Raw genomic sequence first — 16469 nt, 5'->3', positions numbered from 1 at the left:
GGCCACTTCGACCAATCATCAGCAATAATACTTGCTTCCCTTGCTCCGAAAAAGAGTGACTGTCATTGGCTAGTTCTTACTCCGGAACAACCAATCAGAAATCTTTCTTTTACCATCACGGTGAGCAGGGAGGGGGGAAAAAGAAACAATTACGTTCTCATTTGGCCAAAAGCTACTGAGGCCAGAAAACTAGAGCAAGAAGTGCAGGAAGAGAGCCCTCACCTGGGTAGACTGGAAAGCTGGGGATGAAAGTAAGGGCAAGAAAGAATTGAGAAGGGACAATACTATATTCCTTCGGGGTGATGTGATTGGCTGGCAAATAGTGTGTAGTTTCTGGGCAGATTCTGTGCCATGGGATAAAAGTGATGTTTGTGGTCTAAGAAGGATGAATGGTTTCCTCGAAGCACTGTAAGAGGATGTATCTCTCGCTTTACGGAGAATTCTTCCTCTTTATCTCCCTTCATTGTACCCCAGCCGGGAGAAAGGTAACATTCCATGATGGATTACTTGGTGACAGGTTCTGTACTTTTACAAGCATAATCTGGTTTAACTCAAAAAACAGCTGTAAGAACCAGGAACGGTGGCACAAGCCTGTACTAGTAGCTACCCCCAGAGGCTGAGGCAGAAGGATAGCAAATTTGAGGCCAGCCTCAGCAACTTAATCTCGCTAAATCGAGACTGTTTCAAGAAAATATTTTAATTTAGCTGCCATATATATATCCCTCAAAATTTTTAAATTAGAAGGGCTGGAGATATAGCTCAGTGGCAAAGGGCCCCTAGGTTCAATCCCCAGTACCTCAAAATAATAATAACCTAATTTAAATAAATAATTGAAAACAACACTATGATATTCGTATCATCTCAATTTTACAGATAAGAAAGCAAGGGCTGGGCGAGGTGGCACCCAGGCACTAGGGACTGACTAGGGAGGCTTAGGCAGAAGGATAGCAAATTCAAAAACCAGCCTCAGTAATTTATCAAGATCCTGTTCTTATTATAAAAGGCTGGGGATGTACCTCAGTGACATAATGCCCAGTGCCATAAAGAAAAGAAAACAAGCCCAGTAAAGAGTCTAGTCTAGGGCTGGGGATGTGGCTCAAGTGGTAGCACGCTCAGCACCACATACAAAGAAAGATGTTGTGTCCGCTGAGAACTAAAAAATTCTCTCTCTCTCTCTCTCTCTCTTTCAAAAAAAAATTAAAAAAAAAAAAAAAAGAGTCTAGTCTATGATCCTGATCTGATTCCAAAGCCTGGTGTTCTCAAATATTACAAAGAAGACCAGGAGTGAGCATGTCAAAAGCCCTGAGATTCTAATCCCAGCACTGAAAATAATAATAATAATAATAAAATACATGAAGATTTGCAATTTGCTTTAAAAAAACCTGGAAGACTTTTCATAACAATATAAAAAAAAATTTTTTTTGTACTAGGAGTTGAACCCAGGAGTGTTTTACCACTGAGCTACATTCCCTTTTTATTTTGAATTAGTGTTTTGCTAAATTGCTAAGGCCCTCACTAATTGCTGAGGCTGGCCTTCAACTTTCAGTCCTCCTATCTCTTACTCTGGAGTCACTGAAATTACCGGCGTGTACCACTGTGCCTGACAGCACTTTTTTACCTACTCTCTTGGGAACTTTTTGAACCATTTTTGTCATTCTTTTGGTGTTATTTACTTACATTTATTAAATTATTTTTGGTCCTGGGGATTGAATCCAGGACACTTAACCACTGAGCCTCGCTCCAAGACCTTTTATATATTTTATTTAGAGACAGGATCTCACTGAGTTGCTTGGGGTCTCTCTAAATTACTGAGGCTGGCCTCAAACTTGTGGTCCTTCTGCCTCAGCTTCCTGAGTTGCTGGGAGTACAGTCGTGCACCATCGTGCCTGGCTCATTGGGTGAGATTTAGAAGTGATTTTAGAAGAGTTATAGTTGTAGATTAATACTTATTTTGCCAGGTGGAGGTGGGGAACCACTGGGGATTGAACCCAGGGGCCTTTTACCACTGAGCTACATCTCCAGTCCTTTTTTTTTTTTTAATGTTTTATTTTGGGGGCTGGGGTTGTGGCTCAGGGGTAGAGTGCTTGCCTCGAACATGTGAGGCTCTGGGTTCCATCCTCAGCACCACATAAACATAAATAAATAAAATAAAGATGTTGTGTTCAACTATAACTAAAAAATAAATATTTTTAAAAAAATGTTTTATTTTGGTACAAGGTCTCACTAAGTTGCTGAGTGTGGTGTGGAACTAGTGATGCTCCTGCCTCAGCTTTCCCAGTTGCTAAAATTTCAGTCATGTGCCACCATGCCTGGTTCTGATTAATACAATATTAAAGACTGTAAAGCCATGGGCTGGGGCTGTAGTGCTCAGTGGCAGAGTACTTGCCTAGCATGTGTGAGGCACTGGTTTTGATCCTTAGTACCATATAAAAATAAACAAATAAAATAAAGGCATTCTGTCTATCTGCAACTATAAATTTTTTTAAAAAGATTATAAAACCAATTTTATTGCTGTATAACATAAATAAAATACAGTATATGAATGTAAATTCTTTTTTTTTTTTTAATTGAGAAACAGTAGAGGATAGAACTCAAGAACATGAATTCAGAGCCATCCTATCTGGATTCAGGTCATTCCTTGATAAAATAAGGATCATGATAATAATTTCTGTTATTCAGTTGGATAAGAATTGAATAAGATAATCTGTGTAATATATTTAGGACAATTTTTTAACATATAGTAAATACTGGCTATGGGTAAACTATTCTTGAGCTCTTACTCCCTAATTTTTTTTTTCCTTTCCTACTTTATGTTAGACCAGGACGCAAGAAAAGACCACTGACTCCAATTAAAATCAAATTAAAGCAAGCTTATTGTTTCAACCGGCCGGGCTGCCTTTCCCTCCCAAAACGGCGGGAACAAGACAGCCACCCCACCTTTCCTATAGCCCAGCTTTATAGCCCCAGAAAGTTATACAAAAGGGGGGTTACAGATAACAGAACTTTGACAAGCATCACACTAATGGTAGTTTACATTTTTTTTGCTGGCCCCAACATCAGAATTTATGAGGACCATTAGAGCCTCAGAGAGGGTCATTGTCTGGCCAGGGAAGGCCAATATTTATGAGGTGTCACTAAGTTTCAGAGAGGGCTGCTATCTGGTCAGAGAGCCAAGCATGGGTGATTCAACGCATGGGCAGGCATTCCAAGCAGGTTCAGAATTTGCAGTAATTTATAGTAAAGCCGAAATTATCTTTTCATGGTTTTGTGGTGAGATGCCCAATTTTAAGAAAAGATCAGGTTGGGTCTATCATTTACTGGGGATTGAACCCGAGGGTGCTCTACCACTGAGTTACATCCCCAGCTCTTTTGATTTTTAAATTTTTAAACAGGATCTTGATAAACTGCACAGGCTGATCTCAAATTTGTGATTCTCCTGCCTCATCATTCCAATACTGGGATTACAAGCATATGCCACAAGTCCTGGGTCCTGCAAGGATTTTGACATGTAGAATTAACAATCCTCTTTGTCACTGTGTTGATGTCTGAGGAGGAATGAAGAGAAGAGATATGAAGAGGATATGAAGAGACCTGTACTTGAACCTTCTAGGCTCTTGTCTCCATTGCAAAATATTTAAAAATTTAAGGCCAAGTCAGGTTTTATTTATTTATTTATTTTTGATACTAGACTAGAATGAAGGGGGATTTACCACTGATTACAACCCCAATCCAGTCCTTTTTTTTTTTTTTTTTTTAGATATGATCTTGCTAAGTTTATGAGAGTCTTGAAAAATGGCTGAAGCTGGCCTCAACACAATCCTCCTGCTTTAGCCTCATGAGTCACTGGAATTACAGGCCTGCACCATCATGCCTGGCTCTATTTGGTGCATATGGCACCAAACCTGATAAGAATAAGATTTTTAAAAAGAGAGGAAGAGGTTTTTAGAAAGGACACAGGAGGGTGAGAGAGTGTGTTCAATCTCAAGAGTGAGAGATGATGCCAGAGCTTAAGTTTAGGTTTGTTTTTCTTTTAACACTTTTATTTTAGGTGGACACAATACCTTTATTTTGTTTATTTAGTTTTTTTTTAATGTGGTGCTGGGAGTCAAACTCAGTGCCTCATGCATGCTAGGCAAGCACTCTACCACTGAGCCACAACCCCAGCCCAAGGTTAGGTTTTTAAAATAATTAGGTGGGAAATGTGTGTTCCAAAGGGATTGGGCTTCTCTCCTGGTTTGGAAATATTGAGCAAGATCCTGTTTCCCCATTAGGGGATCTTGTCTGGGATATAGGTTTCAGCTTACATCCAAGTATGTAGAGGTGGTTGGCCCATTGGGTGATCAGAGAGAGGGTCATGGTCCAGTAGTTAAACCCTAGCCTCACAAGGCTAATGGTCCACTACTAAAGTCTTGTTCCCATTTTGTGATATTCCAGAAGACTTATATAGGGAACTGGAAAGTTACAGAGTAATTTATAGGCTTTCTGTCCCTTAGATACCTTTGTCCAGTTCACGAGTTGTCTATTCATTCTATAATTTAACAGGGATATTTTTTCCTTTGGAGACTCAGTGAACTCTCCCTAAATTTCTATCTCACTCTTGATAACGCAGCAAGATAGGAGTCATTATTCCTATTTTACAGAATAGAAAATAGATCCAGATAACAGTTTATCTGGGGTGACCTCAAGTCCTATTAAAAAAAGCCCATATTCTACTATGTTTTCATAATTTCAACATTTTATTATTTCTTATTTGTGTCTTTTGCCATTTACAAATAATTCTCAAATGTTATTGAAGCCTATGAAGTAGATCCTATATTGTTTTTCAGATGATACTAACACCTATTTTTAAGGCATGGGATGTAAATCAGTGGTAGTAGAAACAAATTCTGAGTTCGAAACCCAGCACCAGACACACACATACAGCAATAATAGTAATACCCATGTTATGGCATTGTTATAATAGTTAGAGATGTGTACACTGGTGGGGCAAATACAAGTCAGTGAAGGCTTGTTTCTGAATGTGGACTAAAAAAAGACTCCCAAAGATGTGATGGGAAGGGCAAGGAGGAAGGAAACTCACCACTTTCCTCATCTCCAATCTTTTGGTGGGCATCAAAACGTAAACCTGGGGCTGGAGTTGTGGCTCAGCAGTAGAGCACTCACCTTGCACGTGTGAGACCCTGGGTTCAATCCTCAGCATCACATAAAAATAAATAAACAAAATAAAGATATTGTGTCTATATATAACTAAAAAAATTTTTTAAAAAAATCAAACCTTGGTTTAAAGTTAATCATGTACTCATAAAACATCTGAAGAAAGCCATACAAGTGGTTGGCCTGCAATCTATCCTGTATATATTTTCCCCTGCTCAGTATGGTCCTTCATTTTATCTTGGTCTGCCACGCTGAGGAGCGCATGAGTAATAAAATGTCCAAATACTCTCTTTGAGTCCTCCAAATTATTTCTTTGAGATTGGTAAACTGTAATACTGTGACATTTTCAGCCCTGGGGTTGAATAATATTCCTTAGTATGTATCACCATTTCTATGAGGAAATATCATGGTTTGGGGATTATCCAGATTTTCAGAGGTAAAGAAACCAGGACTCAGTGTTTCTATTTCAAGCCTCTTCCCCATACATAACTGCCACTTCTAAAAGCAGCCCAGGATTGGGGTACAGAAGAACTGAAATCTTAATTCCATCTCCTCTGGAGGCTGAGGCAAAAGGTTCTGAAGTTTGAGGCCAGCCTCAGCAAGTGAGACACTGTCTCAAAAACTAAAAGGGGGCTGGGGATGTGGCTCAAGTGGTAGCGCGCTCGCCTGGCATGCGTGTGGCCCGGGTTCAATCCTCAGCACCACATACAAACAAAGATGTTGTGTCCACCGAAAACTAAAAAATAAATATTAAAAAATTCTCTCTCTCTCTCTCTCTCTCTCTCTCTCTCTCTCTCTCTCTCTCTTTAAAAAAATGAATAAATAAAAATAAAAGGTCTGGGGATGTAGCTCGATGGCACTTCGAGGTAAAGCACCCCGGGTTTAATCCCCAATGACAGAGAGAGAGAGAGACACAGAGAGACACAGACAGACAGAGCTAGAGAGTGAGAGAGAGTTGAAATCTGCTATGATCTAAATATACCTGCAAAATCTCCTCCCCTCTTCTACTCCCTTTCCTCACAGGCCCTTTTAAAATGACAGAGTTAAGCAAGAGAACTTCCAAGATTCCTTCCACTTCTGATAAATTCTAGTTGGAGACTGGAGCTCAAATCATCTCTGTGAAAATGAGAAGGCAGTAACTTCCTTGTTTTAAGTTTATTAACAGTAAATAAATTTTAAAATAATGATGTAATGAAGAGTTAAAAAGTCACTGTTGCCAGGCATGGTGGTATACACCTGTAGTCCCAACTACTCAGGGGGCTGAGGCCAGAAGATCACTTGAATCCTTGAGTTCAAGACCAGCATAGGCAACAGTAGTTACCTCAATTCAAAGAGAGTGAGAGATGTGTCACTGCTATGTTTGAAATGTGCAGCTCCTTCTCTCAGTGGAAAATTGACACCCCTTCAGAAGCAAAGATCAATCTAAAAGTCAAGAGATCTCAGACCTAAGTCTCCCGTTACCTCACTTACTTTATAACCAGAACCCTCCCCTCCCTGCAATATTACACAGATCCCTTGAAGGGGAAAAGAATTCAAAAGTGAACAGAGGCCCAATTCCCTAACCCCTTTCAGGTATCTGTACCACAGTCACAATTTTGTATTTTTACTTGTGAATGAGCCCGCATTGTGTCTACTCATTGTTCATGAAGCTCCCTCCTAGCCTGCATGTTATTATTTGTATATGAGGTCTTCTCCAAAAGTTCCTGTGTTAATGCAGGAGTATTCAGAGGGGAGATTACATTATAAGTGATGTAACCTAATCAGTCTAGCCTAGTTTAAAAGGAGTAACTGGGTGCTAACTGTAGACAGGTAGGTCATGGCTTGAGGAGGTAGGTCACTGGGGCCATGCCCTTCCAGCCCTTCCCCAGCTCCCCCGTTCCCAGCTGCCATAAGGTGAAAGCACTCCTGCACTAGGCTCCTTGGCCATGATATTCTGCCTCACCTTGGGCCCAAAGCAATGGAACAGCCGAGCATGAACTGAATCTCTGAAACTGAGCCAAAATAAACTTCCCCTTCTCTAAGTTGTTCTTGTCAAATTTGTTGGTCACACAAAGATAAAAAGCTGATTAATACACTGCATGAGAACATATGACCAAACTAGCCAAAATGCTACCTTCTGAGCTCAGGGAATTCTATTCTGAGAGCAGAGTTACACCCTGACCCTGATGCTCTGGGGCCCCATCCAGGGGCCCAGATTCAGGAAGGGAGATGACCCAACAACTCCATTTCCCTCCAAAGGGGTTAACAGCACAATAATCAGGAGAATGTTTGTCATCACCTAGTCGGTGCTTCATAAATACATGATGAAACTGATCAGAGTTCAAGAGAAACTGCCACAAGCACACAGCAGGTTTCGATGTCTCTGTTGAGAAGAAAATGTATCAAAAAAGGAAGAAAAGTTCAGAGGGAGAGAAAGAAATAAACATTTATTTTATTTAACTGATTACTGGGCATTTGTGTGTAATTTTTTTTCTGATCCTTACAACAGCCTTGCATAATCAATTCCTTACCATCAGTACCATCACCCCTGAGAGGTTGCTGGACGCAGTGGTGCATGCCTGTAATCCTGAATCTCTAGAGGCTGAGGCAAGAGGATCATGAATTCAAAGCCAGCCTCAACAATTTAGTGAGGCCCTCAGCAACTTAATGAGACCCTGCCTCAAAATAAAAAATAAAAAGGGCTTGGGATGTGGCTCAGTGGTTGAGCACCCCTGAATTCAATCTCTAGTACAAAAATATAAATAGGGCTGAGGTTGTTACTCAGTAGGGTGCTTTCCTAGCAATGAGAGGCACTTGGTCTGATCCTCAGCACTACATAAAAAAATAAATAAAGCAAAGTTAAAAAAATTGTTTATATATATATATATCAATAATAAATATATAAATTACTTCCATTTATTAAGTGCCAATTACAAGCTGAGATCTGTGTTAAGGTTTTTAACCCTTACACAAACATTATCTCATTAGCTCTCACAAATGAGTAATACAGGTATTGTTATTATTATTCCCATTTTATAGATAAGGACACTGAGATCCATAGTATTATGCATGGGTTCTCTCTCTCCAGCAAGGAGGTCTACGAAACAGGGTAGAGGAGAGTGTGGCTGTGGATTCATTAATCAAGACCTCTGGAGACCAAGCTGGGAGCAGGTCTGATTTTATTGCAGTTACCATGTATATATACTTGGGCAGTAGCTAGGCAGATTACAGGCAGCCACCAATACAATTTCTTGCTAATTGTCCTTGCAGCGACCAATCGAGGAGTGGGCCATGGAGCAAGCACAGGGACTGCAAGACTGTGGTCTCATGCCCAGGGCTCTGCGTACAGGTAAGCGGTTTGCTGTCACACGCCTAGGACGAGGGGAGTGGCCTGCCACTCAGGCGCCCTTAACTATGCATGTATGCAGAACTCCATGCATTTGTCCCCACAGAATTAAACATATTATTCTAAGTTCCATAGTTATAAAATGGCAGAGTGTAAAAAGAAAAAGGAAAAGGAATAGAAAAAGGCAAAGGGAAAGGAGGGAGAAAAGGACATAGAGCTGATTGACATGGTAACTGAGTCACAAGAAACTTATAAAAAGCTGTGACGTCAGGATAGGAAACTCAACAGGCAAAAATCAATAGCTTGGGCTGGGGATGTGGCTCAAGTGGTAGCGCGCTCGCCTGGCATGCATGCGGCCTGGGTTCGATCCTCAGCACCACATACAAACAAATATGTTGTGTCCGCCGAAAACTAAACAATAAATATTTAAAAAAAAAATCAATAGCTTTCCTATACATCAATAACGAATTTTTTGAAAAAGAAATTAGGAAAGCAGTTTTATTCACAGTAGCCTCAAAATAAATAAATAAATCCTACCAAGGCAGTGAAAGACCTCTACAGTGAAAATTATAAAACACTGAAGAAAAAAATTAGAGAAGACACTAGAAGATGAAAATACCTCCCACTATTCATGGATAGGCAGAATTACTATTATCGAAAAGGCTACATTACAAAAGCAATGGACAGATTCAGTGAATTCCCCATCAAATACCAATGGCATGCTTCACAGAACAAGAAAAAAAATCTTAAAATCATTTGGAAGAATAAAAGACCCAGAATAGCCAAAGTGGTTCTAAGCCAAAAAAGCAAAGCAGGAGACATCACAATATCCACCTTCAAATTGTACTGCAGAGAGATAGTAACAAAAACTGCATGGTACTGGCATAAAAACAGAAACACAGCAATGAGGGTTGTGGGGTTGTGGCTCAGTGGTAGAGTGCTTGCTTTGCACATGTGACACACTGGGTTCGATCCTCAGCACCATATAAAAATTAAATAAATAAAATAAAGGTATTGTGTCCATCTACAACTAAAGAAATTTTTTTAAAAATTAAAAAAAAAAAAAACAGACACACAAACCAATGGAACAGAATGGAAGACACAGAGACAAACCAACACAGTCATCTGATCATTGACAAAAGCACCAAAAACATACCTTGGAGAAAAGACAATCTTTTTAACCAATAGGCAAGAGAATTGCAAGTTTAAGGCCAGCCTTAGCAGTTTAGCAAGACCCTGTCTCAAGATCAAAAGTAAGGGTCTGGGTTTGTGGCTCAGTGGTAGAGCATTTACCTCGCAAGCCAGATATCCAAATGTAGAAGAATGAAACTAGATTCCTATCGCTCACCCTCCACAAAAATCAACTCAAAATGGATCAAAGTTAGGTCAGAAACTTGCAACTACTACAAGAAAACATGGCTAACACTCCAACATATAGATGCAGGCAACAACTTCCTTAATAGGACCTCTAATATTCAGCAAATAATACTAAGAATTAATAAATTGGATAGCATCAACTTAAAGAGAACCTACAGAATGAAAGAAAATCATTTTTTTCTTTTTCTTTGTATTTCTTTTTTCCTTATTTTTTTCTCCCTTGTACTGAGGATTTAATCCAGGGGCTCTTACAACTGAGCATCCCCAGTTCTTTTTATGTTTAATCTTTTTAAAAAAATTTTTTTTAGTTGTTGATGGATCTTTATTTTATTCATTTATTTATATGTGGTGCTGAGGATTGAACCCAATGCCTCACACATGCGAGGCAAGCCCTCTAACACTGAGCCACAACTTCAGCCCCTTACTTTTAATCTTGAGATAGAGCCTTGCTAAATTGCTGAGGCTGGCCTTGAATTTGCAATCTTCCTGCCTCCCAAATCACTGGGATTACAGATATGTGTCACCACATGCCACCAGAATGGGAGAAAAATCTGTGCTAGTTACTCTTATGACAGAGAACTAAAATGTAGAATATATAAAGAACTCAAAAAAAAAAAAAAAAACCTTTTCACACACACACACACACACACACACAAAATCAAGCAAGGTGTGGTGTAGCATGGCTATAATCCCAATGGTTTGGGAGGCTAAGGCAGGAGGATTGCAAGTTCAAAGCCAGCCTCAACAAGTTATCATCGAGGCCCTAAGCAGCCTAGTGAGACCCTGTCCCAAAAGAAAAAAAAATTAAAAAGGGGCTGGGGATGTGGCTCAGTGGTTAGGTGCCCCTGAGTTCAATCCCTGGTACCAAAAATAAATAAATAAATAGATTTTTTAAAACCCCAAATACCCCAATCAATAAATGGGCAAATGAGCTAAACAGAGATTTCTCAAAAGAAGATATGTAAACAACCAATAAATACATGAAATGCAAATAAAAAATATACTGAGGGGGCTGGGGTCTTGTGGTAGAGCGCTCATCTAGCTCGCATGAGGCACTGAGTTCGATCCTCAGCACCACATAAAAATAAAATAAAGATATTGTGTCCACCTAAAACTAAAAAATAATATTAGAGAAAAAAAATACACTGAGGGGGCTGGGGTTATAGCTTAGCGGTAGAGCGCTTGCCTTTCACATGTGAGGCACTAGGTTTGATCCTCAGCACCACATAAGTAAATTAAAAATTCAAAAAAATAAAGATATTGTGTCCATCTTTTTAAGAACCTTAAAAAAAAACACACTGAGATTTCATCTCACTGCAGTTAGAATGGCAGCCATCAAGAATGCAAAAAAATGCCAGCAAGGGGGTGCACACCTCTAATTCCAGCAGCTTGGGAGGCTGAGAGAGGAGGATTGCAAGTTCATAGCCAGCCTAACCAATAAAGAGGTGCTAAGCAACTCAGTGAGAACCTGTCTCTAAATAAAATACAAAATAGGGCGCGGGGATGTGGCTCAGTGGTTGAGTTCAATATCCAGTAAACACCCCCTCACCCACCCACCCATCCCCACTCCTCCACTGCCCAAAAATGCAAATAATGCCAAGCATGGTAGCACATGCCTGTAACCCCAGTGATGCAGGAGGCTGAAGCAAGAGGATCATAAGTCCAAGGCTAGCCTCAGTGATTTTGAGGCCCTAAGTAATTATTGAGATCCTGTCTCAAAATATAAAGGGTTAGGGATGTAGTTTAGTGGTTAAGCACCCCTGGGTTCAATCCCTGGTACCAAAAATATAAAAGGAATGCTAATAACAATAAGTTCTGGCAAGGATGTGGGGGAAAAGGAACACCTTTACACTGTTGATGAGATTTTAAATTAGTACAACCACTATAGAAATCAGTATGGAGTTTTCTTAAAAGACGAGGAATGGAAACATCATATACCACTCATTGGTAATTATCCTAAAGAATTAAAGTCAGCATATTCTTGTGATACATGCATAAAAATGTGGTGTATATATACACAATGGAGTTTTATTCAGCCATAAAGAATGAAATAATGGGGATTGGGGTTGTAGCTCAGTGGCAGAGCACTTGCCTAGCATGTGTGAGACACTGGGTTTGATCCTTAGCACCATATAAAACTGAAACAAATAAAAGGCATGCTGTCCAACTACAACTACAAAAAAAAAAATTAAAAAAAAAAAGAATGAAACTATGAGATGGGTGTGGTGGGACATGCTTGCAATCCCAATGACTTGGGAGGCTGAGGCAGGACAATCTTAACTTTTTTTTTTTTTTTTTTTTTTGAGAGAGAGAGAGAATCTTAATATTTATTTTTTAGTTTTTCGGCAGACACAACATCTTTGTTTGTATGTGGTGCTGAGGATTGAACCTGGGCCACACGCATGCCAGGCGAGCGCGCTACTGCTTGAGCCACATCCCCAGCCCCAGACAATCATAACTTTGAGGCCAATCTCAGTAACTTAGCAAGGCTCTGAGCAACTTAATGAGACCCTGTCTCAAAACACAGAATAAAAAGGGCTGGGGATGTGACTCAGTGGTAAAGCACCCTTGGGTTAAATCCCCAGTACCAAAAAAAAGAAAAAAAGAAAAGAAAAGTAAAAAAGAAAGAAATTATTTCATTTCATGGTAAATGGATAAAACTGGAGAACATTGTGCAGAGTGAAATAAACCAAACTCAGAAAGTCAAAAGTTATGTTTTATCTCATATGTGGAAGCTAGAGAGAAAAAAATTACACACACACACACACACATATAATATATATATATTGGGGATCTCATGAAAATAGAAGGGAAACCAGTAGAACAGGAAAAGGTGATAAAGAGAAGAGAGGAGGGAAGGAAAAGGGGAGGTACTTGGGAATTAAGTTGATCAAGTTATACTGTTATATTGTGTACATGTACAAATATGTAGCAACAAATCCTATTGTTATGTGTAAGTATAATGTACCAATAAAAAAATCTTTTTAAAAAAATATTTTTAGTTATAGATGGACATAATATCTTTTTTATTATTATTTTCTAGAATTGTAGATGGGATAGACACAATACCTTCATCTATTTATTTATTTATTTGTTTATTAAGGCAAACCCTTCTGCCTCAGCCTCACAGATCACTGGGATTATAGGTGTGTGTCAACACTATGTGTATTTCTTTTCTTTTCTTTTTTTTTAGATGTAGACATTTATTTTATTAATTTTATTTATATGTGGTGCTGAGAATTGAACCCAGTGCCTCACATATGTTAGGCAAGTACTCTACCACTGAGCTCCAGCTCCAGCCCCTGTATATTTCTTTTAATATCATTGTTCTGAAAAAAATATATTCTTTCTTTCTTTCTTCCTTCTTTCTTCTTTTTTTTTGGGGGGGGTGGTGGTGGTGCTGATGATCTAGGCAAGCGCTCCGCCACTGAGCTACAGACTCAGCCCTGGACATAATATCTTTATTTTGTTTAGTTTTATGTAGTGCTGGGGATCCAACCTAGTGTCTCACACATACTAGGCAAGCACTCTACCACTGAGCTACAACCCTGGAAAACAATGTCAAAACAAAAGAAAAACTGGTGATGTGCTATTTCTTAATCTGAGTAGTGGGTAATGGGTATTTATGGGTATTTCTCTTTTTTGGTAGTAGAGATTAAATCCAGGAGCATTTTACCACTAAACTACAGTACAGTCCTTTTTCTTTTTTTATAGATTTTTGAGACAAGAGTCTCACTAGTTGCTGAGGCTGACCTTGAACTGCTGATCCTCTGCCTCAGCCTCACAAATCACTGGGATTATATGTATGTGTCACCATTATGTGTATTTCTTTTAATATTATTCTTTTTTAAAAATTCATTTTTTATTTTATTTACTTTTTTTTGTGGTGTGTGTGTTTGTGTGGGTGTGGGTATGGTACTGAGGATTGAACCCAGGGGCTTGTGCATGCAAGGAAAGCACTCTACCAACTGAGCTATATTGCCAGTCCCCTTAATATTGTTCTAAAAACTGTACTTATATGCTATATGTTATATTTAAACAAACTAATCTATTGCATATGACATAAATGTTTGTATTAGTTTTTTTGTTTTTGTTTTTTTGGTACCGGAGACTGAACCCAGGGGCACTTAACCACTGAGCCACTTCCCCAGCCTTTTTTAATATTTTATTTACAGACAGGGTCTCACTGAGTTACTTAGGGTCTCAATAAATTCCTGGGGCTGGCTTTGAACTTGTGATCCTCCTGCCTCAGCCTCCCAAGTTACTGGGATTATAGATGTGAATCACCATGCCTGGCTGTATTAGTTTTTAAAACTAATTAAAAAAAAAAAAAAAAGAAGAAGGAGGAGGAGGAAGAGGAGGAGGAGGAGGAGGAAGAGGAGGAGGAGGAGGAAACCATCTCAACCTACTAAATACAACTAGAGGCCCTAATCCCAAGCTTATTACACTTGACAGCTTCAACAACAACTTTATCCAGTCACTACCCACTGGACATTCTCCAGTTACCATTGGAGGATGTAGTCTGACATACTTTAGGCCCTTGGGCAGGTAGATCCAGGGCTTTCTCCTGCTGTGATCTTGACTCTTGCCGACAGATGGAGCCATTCCCCTCATCCCCAATCATTAGACACTTGATTAGGAAAGCTTTTGCTCAAAACCTAAATGACCACAGGGCTAGCAACTACCAGGTAGAACTCAATCTAAACCCAGTGGGAATGGAAAAAAGAGTCTAAACTTAAAGACATTTGGGGCTAGTTAATTCCTTTATGGGGTCAGGATGGGTAGGGGTATTTTCCATCTATCAATTTAACAACTACTTTCTTAGTCCCTACTGTGTACCAAGCTATGGGAATAGACTGATAACAAGACAATACATTCGTGGACATTTTTTTTTCTAATGGGGAAGAAAGACTACAAGCAAGCAATCATGCCAGCAACTAATAACAATTATAAGAAGGGCCATGAAGAAAAAGCTTAGGGAAGTACATGGGAGGCCTGTGCTAGGCTGAAGGTAAAGATAATCACAAGTCTTCCCACGCCTTACGTTTCCCCCTTTGCATCAAGAAGTGAGTCTAGCCAGCACATGCCTATAATCCCAGCGATTTAGGAGTCTGAGGCAGGAGAATCACAAGTTCAAGGACTGCCTTGGCAATTAAGCGAGGCCCTATGCAACTTAGTGAGACCCTGTCTCAAAATAAAATGGGCTGGGGATGTGGCTCAGTTTGAGCACCTTGAGCTAAAAAAGAACTCTGTATGTCTGAGGACCTAAGCAGGATATGCAGGACAAAATGATCTGAAGAGACAGGTGAGCCCAGGATTTTAGGCAATGACTACTGAGCAGAGGGCTTTACTTACTACTCACCACTCACTTCCTTCCCTAACCCAACTTTTAGGTTTTATCTCATTCTGGATACACCCATGGGGTGTATCAAGCGTGTAAATTTCATCTACTACGTATGTTGAAGAATTGAAAAGTTGAAAATACAGATTGATGGTGACCTGCCTCCCAGACACTTAGAAAGGGTTGAGTCACAGTCTTCTGGGGATGAACAATATTAAGATGACAAGGCAGCTTGAGCACAGGAAAAAAAAATGTATTTTTAATAGCTGTGATGACCACCAAAGCTATTATGGCCCCATCTTCACTGATCTAAGCTCATACTTAAATGGACATTTACTTGAAAAGCCCTTTCTTTGCATAATGGAAAGACAGGCTTGTCCAATTCCATCTCCCCAAGGTAATGGCCCCAGGATGTAATGGGATGTCTCATTGTCAGCTCTGCTCATGGGGGCTCCCAGCATGTGTGGCCCAGCCAGGGTAATCCCCACCCCCACCCCACTTGCCAGTGTTTCTCATCCCTATAGATAAATTTCCTTTAAGCATGCCTCACCTTCAAGGTCACTGCTGAAAACTGTTAGAAAGAGAGAGAATTAATTGGACTGACATCACTGTGTTGCTCAGCCTCCTCCTCTGACTAGGGAAGATGATCTAGCAGGAACTCCCCTATAGAGGCAACAGGCTGTGCCTGACTGAAGCAGGCTTCCTATAAGGCAGACCAGAACAATGACCAAAAAACCTCTATACTCAAGCACCTGCTGGTTGTAAGGGCTAAGGAAAGAGGGCAGGCCCCCTGCTGAGCTGACTGCTTTGGCTCTGTCCTTATCCTATGGGGAAAGGGGTCCCATTACTAACCTTTAACATAGAGGGGTTCATTTGTATTTTTTTGAGTACAAAAGTGAATATCAGTTGGATACAGTGATGCAGGTCGGTAATCCCAGTGACTCAGGAGGCTGAAATAGGAGGATCCCAAGTTTGAGTCCAGCCTCAGCAACTTAGCATGGTACTAAGCAACTTAGCAAGAACCTGTCTCAAAGTAAAAACTAAAAAGGACTGGCAATATAGCTTAGCAGTAAAGCTCCCCTGTTCAATCTCCAGTACCAAAAAAAAAAGAACATTTAGTTAGAATAATAAAATTAGTCATAAGAAAAAAAATGATAAATACTACAAACAGTATACAAGCAATATAAAACTGGGGGACAGGGCTGGGATTGTGGTTCAGTGGGTGGAGCACTTGCCTCACATGTGTGGGGCCTTGGGTCCGACCCTCAGCAC

Source organism: Marmota flaviventris, chromosome 5 (assembly GCF_047511675.1).
Source record: "Marmota flaviventris isolate mMarFla1 chromosome 5, mMarFla1.hap1, whole genome shotgun sequence".
Classification (NCBI taxonomy): domain Eukaryota; kingdom Metazoa; phylum Chordata; class Mammalia; order Rodentia; family Sciuridae; genus Marmota; species Marmota flaviventris.
Note: the sequence above shows the minus strand (reverse complement) of the source record.